The following is a 13547-nucleotide window of genomic DNA, read 5'->3' as shown; positions in this document are numbered from 1 at the left end:
GCAATTAGATTTTCAAAGAAAGGGAAAGTTGAAGATTTTTGACCATAGAACACTGCATTCACGTGAGGCATAAAGGGGAGATCTTGTTCAGGTTCTGCCCTTTATTGGTTTTGATTGTAACTTTTCAACCTGGTTCACAGAAAAAAATAAAACTCTTAAAAAGAGTGAAAGAAATAATGACTATATCTTAAATGATACATATATGCTTATTATATAGGTAAATGGTATATAACTATAATAAATGGGAATCTGTAATCCTTGTGTAAGCAGCAGTCAGTAATTTCTTTATGATCAGTGACTTGTGACACACCAACTCGCTGATTATAAAGAAAATACATCAGAACTTGACTATTACAAGTAAATTAGAGTTGAGTTCTGACATCACAATATCTGCGCCAGAGGCAGTAGCTGAGCTAAAAGGAAAGTCAGGTCAAGGAGCATAACTGAAGTAGCTGTTTAAAACTACGAACGAAATGCAGCTTTTCTTTCTTCTGCTCTATTTTAATAGCTTACAATCACGAGCAAAGAGAATATGATTATTTTTTGCCCTCCTTAGAGGACAGCTAGAATCTTTCTGTATGGTTCTACATGTTCCGAGCGACAGTATATTTTCTTTAAGCTGACTTGTGTTGAACTGTTCCTAATATCTGTTTGAAACAAGTATCTACCGGAATTTTGATGTGTTTAATTAAGTACTAGAGAATTTATTTTTATTCTTCATGTTTGCAGAATGCTCACTTTTTTATTTGAAAAAGCTACGCACCAATGATTTATGTGGTTTGCGGGTGTGACTATGTATGTATGGGATAAAGTACCCCTTGGCGTACATGATATGGATATTGCAAGTCACTGAAGAGTTCCATGACATTCTGAAGGAATGAGGCCTCTTGCCTCATTTTTCTATATGGTTATGGAACTCCTCGGTTACTTGCAATATCTTTATAATGTATGGCAGGGGGTACTTTATATACCTTTTATAGAGTAAATGATAAACAGGAAGATGAACCAGTGGGTTTAAATTTAACTCACAATAATGTGTAAATAAATTGATAAGAGAAACATGATGGAAGCATAAACCTATTAGAAATGGGAATACGAATACGAACAAATAAAATGTTTAATTAGAATACAAACATCCCCATTCAATAATAACACAATCGCAATGAGGGCACACATTAATTGTTGAGTTTGATGTTTTTATATATATTGCTTGTGAGAATGTTAATGAGAAAATAATAATTGACTAAAGAAAATTATATTACTGTATACTATAACAAACAGGTTTGTGCATATAATACAAACTATTGCCCTGTCAGATTTCAAATTAATAGACGGCTGTGAATTTAGAAAACTTTTGTAAGATATATCTAAATAAGGACGATAAATTCATTACTAAATAAATACAGAAGAATTACACATGTACAAAATATCCATTTGAAAAGAAAAAATAATGTTCTGTGGCAATAACATAACAAAATAATTATTACTTGATGATATCCATATGTAAAATTCTAACCAATTTAGAGCCATTGCATCCAAGAAGAAAGGGTGAATGAGAATAACCTTAAGCAGTTGCTCTTGCTATTAAATCTGGCTCCAATCGATTCCTACTCTACTCACATTAGTCATTGCCTTGATGATCTTCTTGATCCTTCTCTTACCTTCTGATGCAATAAATCACTTCAGGATGTCATGGTACCTGCTACCTGGAAGCAGGCTATATTCTTTTTTTTTTTTTAAATTCATGGTTGAGGACACTGGTCTTAAAAACTACAGACCTATTTCACTACTCCTTTTTCCTTGCTAGATCTTAGAATAACAAGTAAACAATTGTCCGCTTTCCTGGAACGCAACAATGTCTTAATTCTGTGCGATCGGGCTTTGGTGCTCACAATTACAATCTGAAAGCCTTGGTCTGACTGCTGGATGCCACATGCAGGACAGGAGATCAGGTATATTTTGAGGCCATGGTCTTATTCAACCTCTTTGCAGCCTTTGCCACTGTGTCATATTCAATTCGGCTTGATTACCCCTCCCAAGCTTGGAGAGGATGCATAGCAAATTATTTAAATCTTCTCTCCTGCAACATTGCTCATGGCTGTTCATCTTTCTCCTTTCAGATCAGGTTTTTACAAACTGGAATAGTTGTCCCACAGAGGACCCTGCTATTTTTAAAGTCTATGTCCATCCTTTAGCTTGGATCATCCCCTTCTTAGCTGCTTATGTTCAGTAGTGACTTGGGTGCATAACAACCATCTCAAGATGAACACAGATAGAACTGAAATGTTTCTTCCAAGGTAGCAGGCTGTACTGCGGTATCGGGATAGGTGGCCCACCAAACTGGGCCCCCCACCTCATCCAGTGGTAGAAGTGACAAACCTTGTCTCCGGGTTCTCAGCCTAATGATTTCACCAAATCTGAGGTTGTGCAAGATTTACCTCTATCTTCCACCACCTGTCAGGCAACTGGCGGTGAAAACCATAAGACTGCATAAGCTTGACTATTGCAACACACTACACTTGGACTCCCCAAGTATTACTTTTCCCACCTCAAACAATTCAAAATGCTGCAATTCATCTGATTTACAATCTTCATAGCAAAGCTTACATCAGAGCATTCTAGACTTCTCTACATTGGTTGCCAGTTTCAAAACTTATCATCATCAAATTCTCTTTCTGGCACACTGGTGTATTTTTTGATCTGGTCTGCCTCCAGGACACACTGTTTGGGCCTGATTCGCAAATATATTGTTAGACCAAAAGTCTAACTCTACTACGTATCGGAATTCAAAAAGGGACATACAAGTAGTATCTATACGACTAAGGAGTACCGCATTGGTGGCGGAATCTCCGTACCAAGTACGAAATCTCCACATTCGAGGTGAAATCTCCACCCTCAGGGTGGAGACTTCGCTATCATGGCAGATTTATTGGTGCATGCCCCCCAATGCATATGCCTACATACAAACATCATGAGATTCATGATGTCTAGTTGTACAACCAACAAAGAAAGCACAAAATACCTGACTTAAAATAGAAAACCGTTACATGTAGGCACTGAACTGTTACATATGTGTATGTGTATGGAGTGTATTCGAGGAGTAACTGTGATAACAAAAACCCACACCACTACAACATTGTAGAAATATCATGTAAAAAACAATACCAGAAGCCTAGACGTGTGACCCTTCAAGTTGCAAACCAGAACATCACAAGTTTATGCAATATCCTGACAACAATTGCACATTTAACTGTTAGTTATGTAATGTCTTCCACAAACAGTCAATTCCTCCGAGCAAACCTCAGATTTCTAAAGTTTCTCCCAGCTGAAAGTCGCTAGACCAAGAGCCAATTGTATCCTGGCTGCATACATAAAATTAGAGCTGCCACACACGAACCCTTTCCAACCTTACAACATGTCACTGAATGTGTTGGTTGATTTTCACCTTGTGATAATAAAGAATAATTTGAGGAGAAGACGGAGGATGATGAGAGCAGAGAGGGTCTTCAGACATAGGAATAACCTCTTTGGGATGTCCAGCAAAGATGTTAGCTCTAGGCCCGGGTGTAAAACTCCACTTCGCTTGTGGAGTTTGCGGAATTCATGCACTCCATAGAGGAGTGCAGAGTTCCTGAATTCCACCTTTCAGGCTTGAAGTGGAGTTTTTTTCCATTTGTGGGCTCAAGATTTGTTTTGGCACTCACTAGCGAGTGCCACAATACCCTCAGACCGCTTGCGAGCATGCATGAGACTTTTTGCTTGTGCATACCACAAGCGAACTCTCGCGATGCTTCATGCTCACTTGCATGGCTTCCGGCCACGACAGTGCCAATGTATTGCCGATCGCAAGCAGAGTGCTCAAGCAGCTTTTATGCCTGGCTTTTTAAAAGTGGATTTTCTTCTCCTACTGGCCATTGGAGTTGTTATTTTAGTGTAAGAAGTCTTTTTTTTTTTTTTTTACTTTTTTTCCATCAGGAAAGAACTGCCCCAGAGACTCAAACTTCGTGTTCCATTTCCAGCAGGTTCCTTCCAGTGCTTTGTTAATCTCCTGGTCTCTTTTTATTGGGATTTGAAGCTGGAAGGCTCACTCTCCATGGCTGCTGCATATATACCATAGATTTAATGACTTTGTATTTTAGATTTCACAAGTAAGGGTGTTGTTTGCTTGACTGGAGGCATGCACCATGATTTATTTGTAATTTAATTAGATTTTCAAAATTGTGCTGGGTGGCCTGCAGTTTCAGAAAGGCCTAGATATTTTTTTGTGTGTAATGTTTCTTCTTTTATAAAGGAAAAATTATTCACAGCTCCCTATATTTTCCCAATTAAGAAACAATTGCAATATTCAATTAATTAACTATGTCTTCTAGTTTATCAATGGGCCTTTCAGCCAGTAGGCCCAGTAGTAATGGGAGCATTAAACAACTGTGGTGTTCTTTTGATTGAAATATCATTTAGGCTATGGATGGCATCTGATTAAATTACAAAATGTGTTTTTTGGGGTATTTCACTTTTTTTCCCTGAAAATAGATTACAGGTAGGGTAATTATATTTGATGCATTTGGAGGATGTGTGTTGTAAAATTTCTTAGCCTAATTAATTTACATTTTTGGTATTGCTGAATTAATGTTCTTTTCCTGTGTCACCATGCCTCCTTTGCCTGGCCAGTGTGCGAGTATGTTTGCCATAAGCCACCATTTGTCTTTATTCCCGATGGCATAAGGCCAGGGACCATTTTATTATGTGTCCATAGGCCTGCATGTGTTCTTTGTTTTTCATACCTCCTGCTTGTTGTTCTTGTGATCACGTGGATGGTGGCCTTGTTGTGTAGGCAGCCAGTGTGCTTTTTCCATAGGCCTGCATGTCTTCTTTGTTGTGGCAATGCCTCCTTGTGGCTGGCGGCAATTTTGTGAAGCAACACAGCAAGATCACGGAGTGCTGAAACTTTTCAAATACTAACACTCAGTCACAGATCTGGGTTTAGTCCATTGTTCTTTTGCTCACCTTGCCACCCCCAGTTTGGACCTAGCCATATGAAATCAGTCTTGACCATGCTGCCCATAGGATCAACCCAGCGTGACGTGCCAAGCCAGATCCTTCCTGGACCTGAAACAAGCGTTCTAGATCCAGTTTTGGGGTATCATCAGTCAGGCTAGCTTGAATTCAGTGGCACAGTGAGCAAGTGCTAAAACTTTTCAAACACTCACCCCCAGTCAGCCAGTGTACTTTTGACATAGGCCTGCATGTGTTCTTTGTTTTCCAGGCCTCCTGCTTATTGTTGTGACCATGTGGCTGGTGGCCATTTAGTGTAGGCAACCAGTGGGCTATTGCCATAGGCCTGCATGGAATAATGAGATATCAGTTTAATAATGTACTTGAGGAGAATGTAAGTTATTGTTAAAAAAATGTTTCTTAATTTTTTTTTTAAATGAATTTTAATTTTTTGTTTTAATTTTCTTATTTAATTTGTTTCTTAGCATTTTTTACATTTTATTTTTGTATTTTCAATTTTTTAATTGTGATTTGTTGCATTTTTTTAATATACATTTTTAAAAGGTTTTTATTGTAAATTATTTTTTCCCTTTTTGCCTTGGTCGATCCATCATCCATCCATCCAGCCACTATAGGTGCACAGCCACACAACAGCATTCCGTTTTTTTGCTTTTTTTGCTATATAATTCAATTTCTACCTGGTATACACCCTGGATGAAGTGCACTTTAGACCCTAGCATCATTCGTTTTTTAAAATATTAGTATTCCATTTACCCATTTACTTCCCTGAGCGCTACAGGTGTCTCCTTTAGAATATATTTAAAATAAAGGAAAGAGCTCTATTATTCTTTATTTTGTGTGTCAAGTTGTAACTTTATTTTGATTCAAAAGAACATAAAAGTGCACGGTGTTAAAACATACAATTTATAAAAGACTTTAACAAACATAATGACATTCAATATCAATATAAATATTGTAAGCACAAACTAAACAATGTGGTAAGGCCCAGACATTACCACAAAACTGGGGTGCCAAAAGACTCAGAAAGAAGTACCAGAAAGAGCTCATAAAAGATCCGCCCAGACTGGGTCTGGAAAAACATTAAAATGAATAAAAGAATGAATAAATAAGATGATACACATGGTTCAAATTAAGAAACCTTTAGACCATCAATGATTATAGAAATGACTAGACCACATTATCCCTTCCTATAAGTTTGGACATAGTGAATTAAAATATAAGGAAGTTATACCAACAGAAGGGCATTTAAGTAACCAGGGATCATTGCGTGCATTATACAGAGTAAATTAAGAGGCTAAAAGTGGGACTCAGAGAACACTCAAAGGGGGCCTGTAACAGATTTATACTGGCCCAATCCCCTCTTTACAAAAATTCAGCATTGCTTACCGGTGTCATTCCCTGGCCATCTGGTGCATATATTACCCATATTGCTTAATAATCACAGCAGCACCCCTGATGAAGTTTGCTACCGCTATACAGATATCGATTGAAGCCAATGAGTACTGATAGTTAAAACCTTTGCTATATGTGAACTGGCAAAGATTTCTCAATAATGGAAGCAACAATCGGGCTCTCACTGACTTATGAAGTGCATAAAATAGTACAAAGTGCAGCGTGCTTTCTTTAGATGAACTGTCACAAGGGCAAGGCGTGAGTTTGTCCGACCATTCTCCTTGGCAAGGAATCGCTACCAAAAAGTGCATAGTGCTTAACTTAAAACTAGTATGATAAAACCTGGTCTGGAGATTTGAGATATAAGTTAAGAATAACTGTGGGTTAGTCAAAACAGGTGGTAAACTCCAGGATAACCTAGGAGCTGGTGATTAAGTGTTTTGCCCCTTCGGAGGAACACCTGTTTGATGGTATCTTTGGCATTTGGGGGAATATTCTGGGGGGTTTCCAAAAAGTGTCCTAGACCTAGCTCAAAAAACTTGTCTCTCAGAAAATGAAACCAGGGAATCTTTTTAACACTATGAGTGGTAAGTCAATACTTAATAATGTCTCTTGAGAATGCTAAGTCATCTGAAAGCCAAATCTTAGCCCATAGAAACAACAGGGCAAAGCTAATACTATCCTCTATGAACTCTAAGCCCAGTTCTGCGTGACAAAGAGATGTGGAGGTGCTTTTTGGTACCATCAGGAGTCTTTTAATAAAATTGTTCTCTACTACTTGGAGCTGTTGACATCTATTATACCTCTGCCCCGGTGGCGATAAGGAGGCATTTGGCTCTATAGAGAGTTATTCATTGTTTCACTTTTTGTTCCGGCTTAGATGTGAACCGAAAAGCGTATCTGCTGCCCTGCTTGTCTGCCCAAATACGAGAAGTTTCTAACTTTTTCTATCACCTTTCCCTGAATGATAAAGGTTTTAGTTTTTGTGGTCCAAGGAGCACAGGCCATGATATATGATTTAATAAAATAGACATGTCATGAATTCTGTGAAGGCATTGATGGATTTTTGCAGGCTTATCGCTGTCCTTGCCAACAACACAGTGTCATCTGCATATAAGAGCAAGCGGAAAAAGTTCCTACCAATTCTGGGGAAGTCAAGCTCCCTTTTTAATGAAAAGGCCTCCAAACCTTTAACGTGAATAAGAAATAAAAACGGGGCTAAGATGCAACCTTGATGGACCCCTCCGTAGAAATGATAGATTGTGTTCTTTCCCCTTTCTGCTATATCTTACAGTCACCAATGTGTTTGTATGAAGTCTATGTAGAAGAGTTACTAATGCTATTTCAACACCTATATCTTCCATTATAGCCCACAATTTGTCCCAGCTGTTTGCATCAAAAGCACAAGATAAGCCCATGAAGGCCAGGTGAATAGAGCTCTTCATGGACTTCGCCTGCTTACTGACAATCGGGGACAAATTGAGGCATTGTTCTGACTTACCATTGCCCCATCTAAAAATGTATTGTGGTTTTGACAACCCCCTTATGTTGAAACCCACTCTTCTAGTCACTCAAGGAGGAACCTAACCAGGACCTTTACTGTTTCATCAATCAATGATATAGGTCTGTAACAGACAGGGTCATTCCTATCTCCCTTTTTAAAAATGGGGACTACTAACACCTCTTTCCATAATCCAGGAAGTGGTCCAATAATGGCTGCTTTAAAGATGATGGTCAATAGTGGTGCACACAAATTTTATTTCTCTTAAAAATGTCAAGGGGCATATATATTGTGTGTCATATTCTGATGGGTAATTATGGTATGGTGGTATGGTTTTACTTTAAAGTGGTTACCTAAGTTAACAAAGCAAACAAGCTCATATTGTCTTTGTCTGTATAATTCAAACTGCAAACAATGCCACATTTAATACTTACGACTTTGGTGGTGCCACGCCGGGTCCACCCCACTGCTTCATTGGCAAAGCCATGGTCAGACCACGCACAAGAGTAGGAGTTTACTCCTGTCTGGCAGGCTTTGGTTTTGACGTTCCCATGGTGGTACCCTGGAAATGGGAACACTGCAATGGGAACACCAAACACATTTCCTGCATGGCCTTGTTAAATGGTAGCGGCAGTTTCAGTCGATAACCTTTCAAGTATTTGCCCGGCGGTAATCGCCTCTCATACCACTCGATAATTTACCAATAAAAGAGGCAGGCGCCGGAGACTGGAAGGCAGGAAACAAAGTTTTATTCCGTCGGAGCAGAACACATCAGATCTGACAGCAAGGTATCGTCACGAGGTGCTCTAACTGCATCTCTGAGACCTGGTCTCTTATACACTGGTTTATTGCTTTATTATACATAGTACATTCTTGAGATTCCCTTGATGTGCGGGGAAATATCCCCTGAAGCCCCGGCTCCGATCCGATCCCACACATGGTTACAGTAGAGGTTCCCACCCTACCCGCAGTGGGAGATGGCTATCGCGCAGCAGGGAATTCCGCTAATTCCCGGGGGTGTGTGCAACCGGCCGGGTCTCAGGGGGTAGGGGCTTTGATCTACTGTAATCCCTTTGATGTGGGGTGTTTCCCTTACAGTAGGGGCAATAAACTGCATCCGCAGGGCTAGGTGATGGCCTGGGACCAGTTCAGACAATGGGGCGCAGAGGAAGGGGGTTATCAAAGGAGAGGCATGACCATGTATGGGTTGTCGGTCGGAAGTGGTTCCGTAGCAGGGTCGCGCAGAAGGAGAGGGTTTATGGCCTGTATGAGAGAGCGGGGGTGGCCGGCGCGCGGGGGATGCTCGCAGCGCCAGGGGAAAGCGCTGGCGGTCGAGAGTGAGCGGGGAGAGAGTGGGGTGCCTAAAATGGCGGCCGTGCATTCGCTGTGCGTGGCGCTGGGGAGAGGCAAGATGGCGCAGATAATGTTCAGTTTGCAGGCTAAATTTCCACAGTCCTCCCTTTTAACATATCTCGCCAGCTTGTCTAGTTCGGATTTATCCCCATAATACTGCGGACTTCCACCTCATAGAGGGCTTTCATCCGCTCTGTTTCAAAGTTCGAAGTCTTAGGGCAGATGCGGTTCATAAAAAGCGAACATAAAGGTGGCAGACACTGAATCCCCAAACAACATCCACATAGTATCACAATCGGTATTAGGATAAATGAAAACAGCCTCCATCCCCAACTTTTAATAGTGTCCCAAAACCAACTCCCCAGCGACCATTCTTCTTGCTCTTGATGGACCTCTGTGGACAGTCTGTGGAGGTGTTCAATTGCTTTGTAGACTGAGGGTGAGTTGTCTGGTACGTAGGTACAACAGCTGGACCCAATGATGCGGCATGCTCCTCCACGATCAGCCAGGACCACATCTAGAACGAGGCGGTTCTGAAGGGCCACTAAGCGGACGGCCTGGAGCTCGGCGGTGTTGTTGGCGAGGGCGCCAGCCGTAATGTTCATTGCCGTTTCGACTGCCTGGGTTAAGTGGCGGATGGCACGGCTGTTTGCCATCGGACCCCAGAGCGGAACAAGACCCTTTACTGCATCCATGAACTGTGCTCCAGTGGAGTCGGCTTGCACAATGTCTTTGGCCCGTTTCTGTCGGTGATGGTTTGCTGGAGCCACATACGTCGGAGGAAGGACAAAGGCGATGTAGCAGGTGCCTCCCCAACCTTTCGGGAGCCAGGTGTAGGCCTTAGTACCACAGACGAAGTACATATTCGGGGAGGCAACAAAGGAGGGTGGGTCAACTGAATCCAATGTTCGGGTGATGAGGCAGGAGCTGTGGCCCACCAGCTGTGCCCCCAGGCCTTCGAGGCATACAGATCCAGTGATGTTGATGACGGACAGGGCCACTGTTAGGGTGGCGGCGGTCCGTTTTCGGAGGTAAGAGAAGGTGGGTCAGGCTGGATTGTTGAACACTTGCATTTCAACTCGTTCTTTGGCAGGGATGTCCATGTGAAAGGAAGCGTTCGGTCTCAGAGGGCAGAAGAGGGCGGAAGTTCTACCAGTTTTGATCATCCAGAACCCATGGTAGAAGTGTGACATGGTTCTGCCGGAAGTGGCATTGTCCTTGTAGCTCTCCTGCAGAAGGATCAGCCAGGCGAGGCAGGAACCATGGACAGAAAAAGGTGAAGGGATGAAAGGGATTGAGTGCCCAGTGGCATGTGGTAGCAATCCACAGATCCAGCAGTTAGTGGCGTTGGTGGCAAGATTGTGTTGGTGGAGCAACTGCACAAAAGAGTTATTCCAGAACTCCTTACGCCTTTCTCGGAGTTGGGGTGAAAGTGAGATCAGATGGTGCTCCTTCGTGGTGGTAGGTTGAACGGTGGTCAGCAATGTCTTATGAGCGGGTGTGTTCTCCTCCATGATCCAGAAGGTGACCATGAGGAGAAGGCAAAAGAGAAGGGTAATAAAAAGTGTTATAGTCTTAAAGCTGTGCATTCGGTCAGTCTTTGGGTTTTTGTAGGGGATCTTCGGACGTCCGGTTGCTTCCATCACCTTCATGTCGGGCGCTTCCATCACCTTCGAGAGACTCGGTAGCGGGCAGAACCACAGACTTTGCTTAGTTTCTCTCCTGGTGGCCTTTGGGGTGACTAGGCTACCGCTCTGAGATTTCCACTTAGCCTGTGGTCTGCTTAGCCGAAGTCCTCTCCTTTCGTCGCAAGTTATACCCTTCTTTGGATGGCACAGTGGGATCGGGATATTCAATCAATTCAAGTGTCTCTGTATCCGGGCAGCGGCTCAGGGATGGTCGGTCTTTGTCCAGAAGTTCCTCTTGGGCGGTGACGTTGTCCGTGGTTGTCAGGGTCGGTGATACCTTCTTGCAGTGGTGTGCGTGCAGCCAATTGCGTTTCCCCTCCACTCGAAGAGCTGTTCGGGTGGTGATCAGGACTTGCAGGGGGCCCGTCCACCGGGGCTCCAGACTCTTGGTGTGCTGGAAGTTACGCACTAAGACGAAGTCACCAGGTTGGATGTCGTGTCCAGGGCCCCTGGAAACATCGGGGATGGCGTGCAGCACCTGCTGATGGATGATAGACAACGTTTTAGTTAGATTGTACAGATAATCAGACATGAGGACGTCCGGGACGTCGTGGATGGATGTCGGTTTTGGTGCAGTCCAAAGGTTCATGGGCCGCCCGAAGACGACCTCGTAGGGGGTTAAGTGGTGTTTGGTGGGGGTGGAACGCATTGATAGCAATGCTAGTGGGAGAGCGTCTGGCCATCTTAGCCCTGTGGTGGCGACTATTTTTGCTATCTTAAGCTTCAATGTGGCATTGTGTCGCTCAACCAGGCCTGCAGATTGGGGATGGAAGACCGCATGGAACTTCTGTTTTACACACAACCCTTTTAAGATGAGTTGGATAACTTCGGCTACGAAGTGGGGGCCATTGTCGCTCCACAAAATTCGACAAAGGCCGTATCGGGGGAAGAACTCCTTCAGTAGTACTTTTGCGGTAGTCATAGCGGTGTTGTCATGGGTTGGGTAGGCTTCCACCCACTTGCTGAAGGCACACACAATGACAAGTACATACTTCAAACCTTGGCACCTTTCTAGCTGGACATAGTCCATTTGTAGGACTTCAAAGGGGTGATTGGGGACCCCAAACCCTCCCCGGGGTACAGCAGTTCCTTTCCCAGGGTTGTGTTGGAGGCATACTAGGCATTGTTGGACTAGACGTTTGGCTGAGTCTGGTATGTTGTCGTTGTGCCAGACTTTAGAGATGAGTTCGATCATGGGGGCAGACCCTATGTGTGCGGGGGAGTGTGCCATGGTCAGTATGGGGATCAAGTATGAATCTGGTAACAACCATTTGTTCAAGTCTTTGGTTCGCCAGCAACCGTCATCGTCCTTCAATCCCACCCGGACCCATTCAGTTAACTCGTGTGGTGTGCTGGCTAGTTGGATATCCCTAATTGTGTCCCTAGCATCCTTCCATTTCTCAGTTTGTGACCTGGTCACGTACATACGGGTCGTGGACCTATTCTCGGCTGTGGTTCGGGCAGTAATGTCAGCCAGTGCATTTCCCTGTCCTATAATGTCTGTCACCTTCTTGTGTGCCTGGCATTTGATCACAGCTAACCGTGTGGGGAGGAGGACTGCTTCGGTCAGGGCAGAGACTAGATCTCCATGCAGGATGGGTGTGCCATGAGAAGTCAAGAATCCCCTCTCTTTCCATAAGAGCCCAAAGTGGTGAACTACCCCGAAGGCGTACTGACTGTCTGTGTAAATGTTTGCGGTTGTCCCTGCTGCCAGGATGCAGGCTCGTGTAAGAGCAATTAGTTCCGCCGCCTGTGCGGATCGCTGTGTGATGCGGGCTGTCTCAACAACTGTTCGGGCTGTGGTGACTGCATAGGCAGCTGAGGTGGTGCCATCGGGGAGCTTGATGCATGAGCCATCCACCCACAGTTCTCCGTCAGGGTCCGGGAAGGCAGTATCCCGGAGGTCAACCCTACTCTTGGTTTGTTCGTCGGTGAGGGTCACGCAATCATGTATAGGGGATGCATTGGGGTCAGCGTCAGGGAGAGGCAGTAGTGTAGCTGGATTCAGAGTGGTGCATCGTTTCAATGTGATGTGGGGTGCAAGCAGAGTCAGTTCATAACCAGTCAGTCGTGCGCTAGTCAGGTGTTGAGTCTTGGTTTGGTTCAGGAGGGTGTCAACAGCATGGGGTACCAATACCGTGAGGGGGTTCGAGAGCACGATCCCCTCACTTTGTCGGATAGAGACAGCAGCGGCGGCTACTGCTCGAAGGCAGGCGGGCAAAGCTCTGGCTACGGGGTCAAGAGTGGCAGAGAAGTAGGCACAAGGGCGTTGCTTAGGGCCTATGGACTGGGTTAGGACAGACAACGCACATCCCTCCCTTTCGTGGGTGTAGAGGGAGAAAGGTTTAGTGTAGTCTGGGGTTCCTAGGACTGGGGCCGAGCAGAGGGCGTTTCGTAATTCTTTGAAGGAGGATTGACATTCAGGTGTCCAGGGGAGGGGGAAGGGGACATCCTTAGCCAGCAGGGAAAGCAGAGGCTTTATGGTAAGACTGAAGTTTGGCAACCACTGTCGACAAAAGGAGGTGAGGCCCACTAGGGATCGTACTTGCTTCTGAGTTTTGGGAACAGGGGTTTCTAGGATGGTTTGAATTCGGTCAGGG

The sequence above is a fragment of the Triturus cristatus genome, chromosome 2_2 (genome assembly GCF_964204655.1).
Source record: "Triturus cristatus chromosome 2_2, aTriCri1.1, whole genome shotgun sequence".
Classification (NCBI taxonomy): domain Eukaryota; kingdom Metazoa; phylum Chordata; class Amphibia; order Caudata; family Salamandridae; genus Triturus; species Triturus cristatus.
This window is presented reverse-complemented; position numbering follows the sequence as displayed.